Source organism: Onychomys torridus, chromosome 4, assembly GCF_903995425.1.
Source record: "Onychomys torridus chromosome 4, mOncTor1.1, whole genome shotgun sequence".
Taxonomy (NCBI): Eukaryota; Metazoa; Chordata; class Mammalia; order Rodentia; family Cricetidae; genus Onychomys; species Onychomys torridus.
In genome coordinates this window covers 22,864,412-22,871,633 of record NC_050446.1, presented here as the reverse complement: position 1 = coordinate 22,871,633, position 7,222 = coordinate 22,864,412, and the positions used below count along the sequence as shown (strand labels likewise).

The 7,222-nt window shown below is 35.0% G+C and overlaps 1 long non-coding RNA gene across 1 annotated transcript; it reads right to left on the bottom strand.

Moving 5' to 3' along the window:
* Window positions 1-896: 896 nt before the first annotated feature.
* Window positions 897-6,934, bottom strand: LOC118581319. Its single transcript, XR_004944681.1, has 4 exons — window positions 6,770-6,934; window positions 6,201-6,223; window positions 3,089-3,241; window positions 897-2,362 (listed from the first exon to the last, which is right to left on the bottom strand). It is a non-coding gene; the product is annotated as an uncharacterized LOC118581319 (long non-coding RNA).
* Window positions 6,935-7,222: the final 288 nt, after the last annotated feature.

The window sequence follows — 7,222 nt, the reverse complement described above, 5'->3', positions numbered from 1 at the left end:
TCTAACTCGGTTACCAAGGCACCTACATATACATATAATACATTTTAATGTTAATAATCATTATTAATTTACAATCAAAAATTACTTTTACTTACGATACTAATATCAATGAGTTGAAGACATTAAGTGACTTAAGATCAAGTTGGTAACTTATATAACACTGAGAGAAGAATGTGGCTCTAACATTTTCTCTATTAACTACAGTTTTCAGAAATCCTAGCAAGTGGTAGAATAATCCTTTGTTCACTAACACTTTGTTTAGATCAACACTTTACTCTCTTTACTCTGTCCTGATTGCATATCCCTTTTTAGGCAGAAAAACAAAAGACTCGTTTAAAATTGTTCACACCGAGTGCTATGAGAAACCTCTCTCTAAAGATCTGGGATTATACCACACTTTTTAAACTATTTTTTTAATCATGCTGATATAAAATGTTTATATATTTATATATTTGTGGGTAGCAATAGCCAGGTGTGCTAGTTGTGCATTAAACATGGTAGGAATTGGTAAGTATTTGTTCATTCGTATTTTGGTATTAACAGGTCAAAACTTTTTATGTATGTATGTGTGCATGTGTTATAGAATAAATACTTTATTCAGTGGGATAGTGAGTAATTTTTACTCTCATTGGTGAAATTCTAGTCAGGGAAATAACATATACACATATGCAAAGCAGCCCTGTGTACTGAGTTTCCCATCAGCCTGTGGTTTAAAAACTCCTTTGAGGCTTTGCTAAGCCTGGGGCCTAGGCAAGGAGAGCAGGCTCTCCAACCATCTCCTTAGATAGGTCAAAACTTTTAAAAGTTGTAATTTGAAGATGACAAATCTATTAGGAAGCACTGAAGTGCAGATAAATTGCTACAAGTTTCAGAAAAGCACTTACGAAATTCCTTTTAAAATATTCATATATTTAATACAATATTAATTATACTTTTAAATACACGTGTAGAAGGATGTTTGTGGCAATGTTTTTCATAATGAAAAAAATTACAAACAAGCTAAATATCCAACAATAAGAGAATATGTAAATCAGTTACATTCTTCTTATTCTGAGTAATACAAAATTTCTTAGTCATCTATTTTTTTTTGGTTTTGAAGACAAAATGCTAGATACACATCATCATCCATACTTTTAGAATAAATGCAAAGCATATTTATAAAAGATATAAATGAAATTTTCAAGTGTGTCACTGATAATTGTTTCTCGCTGGAATTTATACATTATTTTATGAGTGGTTACTAATATTTTAAAACAGTTACCAGTTTCCACCATGCTCTTAACTGATATTCAAATACAGACTAAATATTTCTGTAAGAAGTAATTTTTAAGTAGGGAATTACATTTAGTAACAAACACAATAAATTCAATGTACTCACAAGAAAAATACCATTTAATGATCTCTCATTTTAGACAGGCAATATACTAAACACTTTAATCTTTCTATGAAGTGGACATCATTATAATATGTTACAGGTAAGGAAACTGATGGAATAACTATTTCAATATCACATGACCAGTAAGGAATAGCGGAAGATTTAGTCGAGCATTTTCTGTCTTTGGTGCTTCTGCTTTTAAACATGAAAAACAGTTGAGCAGAATCCAGCAGGAATGAACCATGATTTTTTTTTTATTATTATTATTTTTTGTCCAAGGGTTGTTTCAGGTAGTAGAGCCAAGGGATTCTTAAACTTTGCCCATTGTGGCAGCCTCTGCCCAAGAAATTCTGAGGTATATTAGTATAACATAATAGGTACACAAACCAAACATTCACTCATAATAAATAATAGAGAAATGTACTTTAAAAATATGACATAATCTTAAACACAAAAGAAATTTTGTATGTGAATGAGATTGATGTGCTTATTTTGCTTTCACATAAAGAGTTAATGTCTTAATGCCGGGCATGCAGCATCTTCAGCATTTTCAGAAACTGATCATTTGATTTTATAATCATCAATGCTTAGAATGCCATGTCTCAAAAATATGCAACTATGACAGAGGTCATTTTAGTGCCATTTCAGAAATTGTAGCAATTCATTTTAGCAATTTTTTGACTTATCAGCCAATCGAACAGTAATTTTTTTTTAAATCAGATATTCTAACACACACAATCTGAAGATGCACTAATTTGAGACTTATAGACTAAGGAAGGGTGGTAAGAAAATACTAAGGATAATTAAATCATCATGCTTCTAGGAAAACAGAAAGCTTTGTATACATAGCAAAGATGCTGCAATTGACAAAACACAGAAGTCTTGAATATAAGCCTAGGTGCTCAGTCCTTGGTAAGCTGGGGTGTGATGGTACGTGCATGTGGTAGGAGGTGTCCATGCTGAATATACAGGAACCAAGGACCAGACCTGAAATGCAGAGTGATACAATGTTTCTGGGAACACCGTGGATTTATTATGCACCACTTTGACTTAATATTAATATTAAGTTGGTACATTCAGAACTCTTTTACTGTTTCCAAAATTTCCATAATCCCCACATTCAGTTACCTGACCTGATATGTGGTGGTGACCTACAGTTTAGGAAGCTGTGAGTAGCACTCCCAATGGTCATTTATGTTCAAATGCTTACTGCATTCCATGTACATGTGTGAAGCTAGGTTCAAACCCAGAGTCTTGCACATCCTAGACTATCCCCTGGCCCTGGTTACTATCTTTTGACTATGGTTGGTGCAATCACTGCCTCTCTCCAAGGTATTTCAGTAGCTGGTAAAATATCTAAATTTCCATGAATGTAAACACTGACTAAAAATGAGGGCATGTGCCTTCTTAATCAACATGCTTGGTCAATGGATATGTATAAAATATAAAATCTGTCTTTTAAAAATCCTTCACAAGAATTTTTAAACTAAACATAATGAATATATAAACCAGAAATTTAGAATAGTCTTCCTAAAGAATGAAGAAAGAGACTTAGATTCACAGGAGATAGGTCTGTGAGAAAAAACATGGCACCTTTGTCCACTCTGCCTCTGAATGAAAACGTGGGGGTGGTGTTGGCAGCTCTTCTTGGAGTCCAGGTAGAACACTGAGTTCACTGATTAACTGAAACAATCTGGTTTTATATAAACTCACCTCAGATGCAACCAAGTGTGAAGACTATGGAACTGCCAGGCCAAAGAAGCTAAGCAAGCTAAGCTGAGCATGGATGAGTGTATCACCTAAGATACCAGGTTTCATATTCCCTAGAAGAAACTTCTAGATCCAAAGGATTTCCTTGGGAAAACTCTAGAATATGCAAAATGAAAAGAAAGTTTCAGAAATTGCCTTTGACATAGAATGAAACAAAATACACAGTTTTAGCTCAGTTTGTAAGACGGAATCATTTCTAGAAAAGCAGTTACCATGAAAGTAAGGTGAATTATCAGCTTACTCATAAGCATAATGTCACCACATTTAGATAGTCAGTAGTCTAATACCCCCAGGTCCAAAGGTCATCAAAGCATTTCTTTAGCCTGTCTTAAGTCCCCTGTCTGTTTAGAACTTGTATATTGGAATATATATATATATATATATATATATATATATATATATATATATATATATTCCTGCTCTTCAATCTACCATTTTGTTAAAAGATAACATTTCTTTAGGTAAGAAGTCACGTTCCTTCCTCTGAGGCACCCTTGTATCAGCTGCCAAAGCAAGCAGGTGTCTGGGATAACTTCACTTGCCCATTGAAACACAACTACTGAAGTAGCTCAAAACATGATCACATCAATGACAGAAAGATTACTTCTGGAATTCCTTCTGAACTGAGTTGGTTCACTAGATGGGTATGTCCTGGAAGCTGAATTTAAGATTTTTTTTTTAAAACAGAGGAAGATGCAAGCCTTTTGAACACAAATGTAATAGAAAACCATAAAATCAAAATCAGCAGGCAATGCCATGAACAAAATCCACAATCAAGTATATAAACTTTGTGCAATTTTTGAAACTCATTAGTTTCATACTTTTATGTGAGCTCAACAGTCCAAATAAAAGCATTGAACCTGTTTATACAAAAATAGAATTCTGTTACTTTCCTTTCAGACTTAACAATTCCATATTCAAGAAAACTAAAACTATATATGTGACTATTAGAATCTTAACAATTTAGATAATTTGAAGATGCAGAAATTACTCTTAACATAAAAGGTCTTCCTGATTTTTAGTCCTTAAGTTCATACTCACAAATGTTTAAACTCAGGCAGAGTATACTGATCCTAGTAGGACCACTTGGCCTCTGTTGATCACATATCAACTCTCCCCAGTCCCCTTAGCCCAAGACAACATGGCAGTATACAATTAGTTGGTAGAGCTTACTGAAATCAGTTTTTCAATTTTTATTATATGTCATATATTTAGAAAAAAATGTCCCAACAAAGTTAAGCCAAGAAGCTAGCTGCATGCATTTCCATATTTATTATTTCCCACAATGATTGTTCTTATTTGTTTAGTCCACACTTGTCTAGAATGCTTGTTTCTAAAATCAAGAGGAGATATCTAGCCCCAAATAGATATGTTCCCTACTATTTGAAGTTATGGCTAGCTTCAGTAATTTACTTGTTAATACAATAACACATTTTTTTTTTCAGCCCAGTTCTTTACCAACCTGTTTTACTTGCTTACCCATTAAGGCTAAGGCCCTTCCAGCTGATGCAGAAGGAAAGAGTGAGGTGAGAGGATGGTAAGAAAAAGTAGAGACAGAGTAATTGAGTTTTAACCCACCTTCTGATAAAGCTGCTAGGGAGCCACAATTCCACAGGTAATGTAGTGTATTTAATATAAATCAATTTCTTGTTTTCCTTTAGAAAGCTTATGGCTTTACTAAATATGATAAAGTGAAGTAATGAGCTAATGAATCTGTGAGCAACCCAATTGAATAACCCATTATTATTATTGTGGTATTTCTTGCTGATTTGAATGAGATACTAAAATGTAAATATAACTGGATAAATAAAACAGCAAAATGTGTCTGAGCACCAAGACTGCATGCCACTAACCAATTTGATTCTCAGTCACTTCGGAAGGGGAAGTTGCCCACATGGAGTTTTCTCAGGACACGCATATATTTGCCTCTGTCTTAGACCCTCTTTTGGTAACTAAGCTCTTTTTTCCTGTGTTTTACTTTCTTCTTGTTTTTTTTTTTGTTTTGTTTTGTTTTGGGGGGTTTTTTTGGGTTTTTTGTTTTGTTTTGTTTTGTTTTGTTTTGGTGGAGAAGTGAGGCTGTTTGTTGGTTTGTTTTAGTTTGGGACAAGCAATTATTTCCCTTCTATATGCATCCTGGACAATCTTGGCACTCTGTCCACCAAATGTTCCATTCATTTCCTATCCATCCATCTTTATGTGACTCAGGTATAGGACTATCTTCCTGGACAGTCTAGTCAGAGCCTCTGGCTCTGAAATAGGAAGCTTTCCTTGGGATGACAAGATACAGGAGCTGGGTGCTGTATCTGCCCTGGATCAGGAATAGACTCTCCTTTAGCTCTGTTAATAGGTCCCCTTAGTTCTGCTGTTCTGGAATTTTCTGAATGTTGGCTGTTTGTCTTCTTCCTTATGTATATATAAGGGTCACGTTATATCTCTCCAACAACCTGCTTACTTACATATTGTTTTTGTTCATTATATTTAAGTTAGCCAGTGCCCACTTCTAAACCCCAGAAAACTAAAAGATACAAGGATCCTAATAACACAGATGAAAAGAAACTTACTTACATCAAATAAATCGTATTCCCTTGCTATCCAACAAGAGATGTCAAAATCTCAGCATGGCTCACTAAGACTCCTTTTAATTTTATTACCTATTTTGGAAGTGATGATTTTAGCACCCAACAGCCATTCCATATACAAAATAATAATCAATGTAATGAGATCAGATGCAATAGCTGTAGTTTGGGGAATATCCCATAACTCAAAATCTCCATTTCCTTGCCTAGGAAAGGATGTAATTAAAATAAAAGATCTGCAAAAAGGCCCTCTCATCATGATGGCTCCTGAGTTTTACGTTTACATAGATTGAAACCTATACCAACTCTTAGTTTTCCCCTAGTGTTGAGGAGGTTTGGAAGGAATCCGCTATCTTGTGTTTACAGGGTAAGTTAATACTAGACCCACCTAGGATCAGTCTAGGCAGTAGTGTGACATTCTCCCACAGCTTTGTAAAAATCTTTTTGTGATGGAAATGAGAGCCAGTTTCTGTACTTACATTTTCCCTCTTCCGTTCTCCTCCTGTGAGTTAGAAAAAAGTAAGTTATAATTAGAACCAAGAAAATACAGCAAGGATAAATACAATGTATCCTGTTTTTATAAACGGTCATTCTTTCAAGCTCTCAAAGCCATTTCAACAAATACCTAATTGATGGTCACAGCCTCCTCTGTAGGAGGAGGCTCTGCCCAGTTTACAGATGAAGAAATCAAAGAGTCAAGAGAATTTCAGCTGGCCATTGTAGATCCCTGAGTAAGAGACTCAGAGCATAAACCTTTTAGAATAGTGTGTGTCACGGTGCCAAATTAGCTTGGTTAGTTGGGCATTATTTTAATCTTGACCCAGAAATGTGTGTAATACATTTATAATGAAAACAAAAGAAACGACATATTCAAATAGCAAAGAGTCAATCCTAAAACAAATAGCTATTACAGTGGATTTCAGAATAAGTTCTTTGGTGACTCGCTGATGACTCTGTGAAAACCCCATCTAAGTGCGACAAGTCTAATTTACTGTACAATTACAGAACACTGGAAGAGAGTCTCCCCTTAAGACCAAGGTATACATACTAATAGACCTGAGCTGATGATGAGGATCATAACAGCATGTCACTCATATAAACCAGAAGCTTACTTCCCTGCAGCACCATGAACAGTGGTCTAGAATGAGAAAGAACACTTCAGTGCCTTTTGTTCAGGACACAATGCCAGATTAACATTTAATATCATTGGCTTTCTTATTTATTAAAAAAATTAAGTAACAGTTCTTGAGTACTTGCTTGGTACTGTGCAATCCACTCCAACAAGCCAATCATCCCAGAATTTCCGGAACTCACTCTGTCACTTTGAAGAATCCAAGGAGCCCCAGGGAACATTGGGCAGTGAAGGAGCTGAAAGCCTTTCCTGACTGTCTTCCAGTTATCACCTTTATTTAATTTTCTGTTGAATTATTTTCCAGAACAAGTGAACTTCTTCAAGGAGATTGTCATCTGTTATTGACTATGGAAAGTTCCTATGTCACAC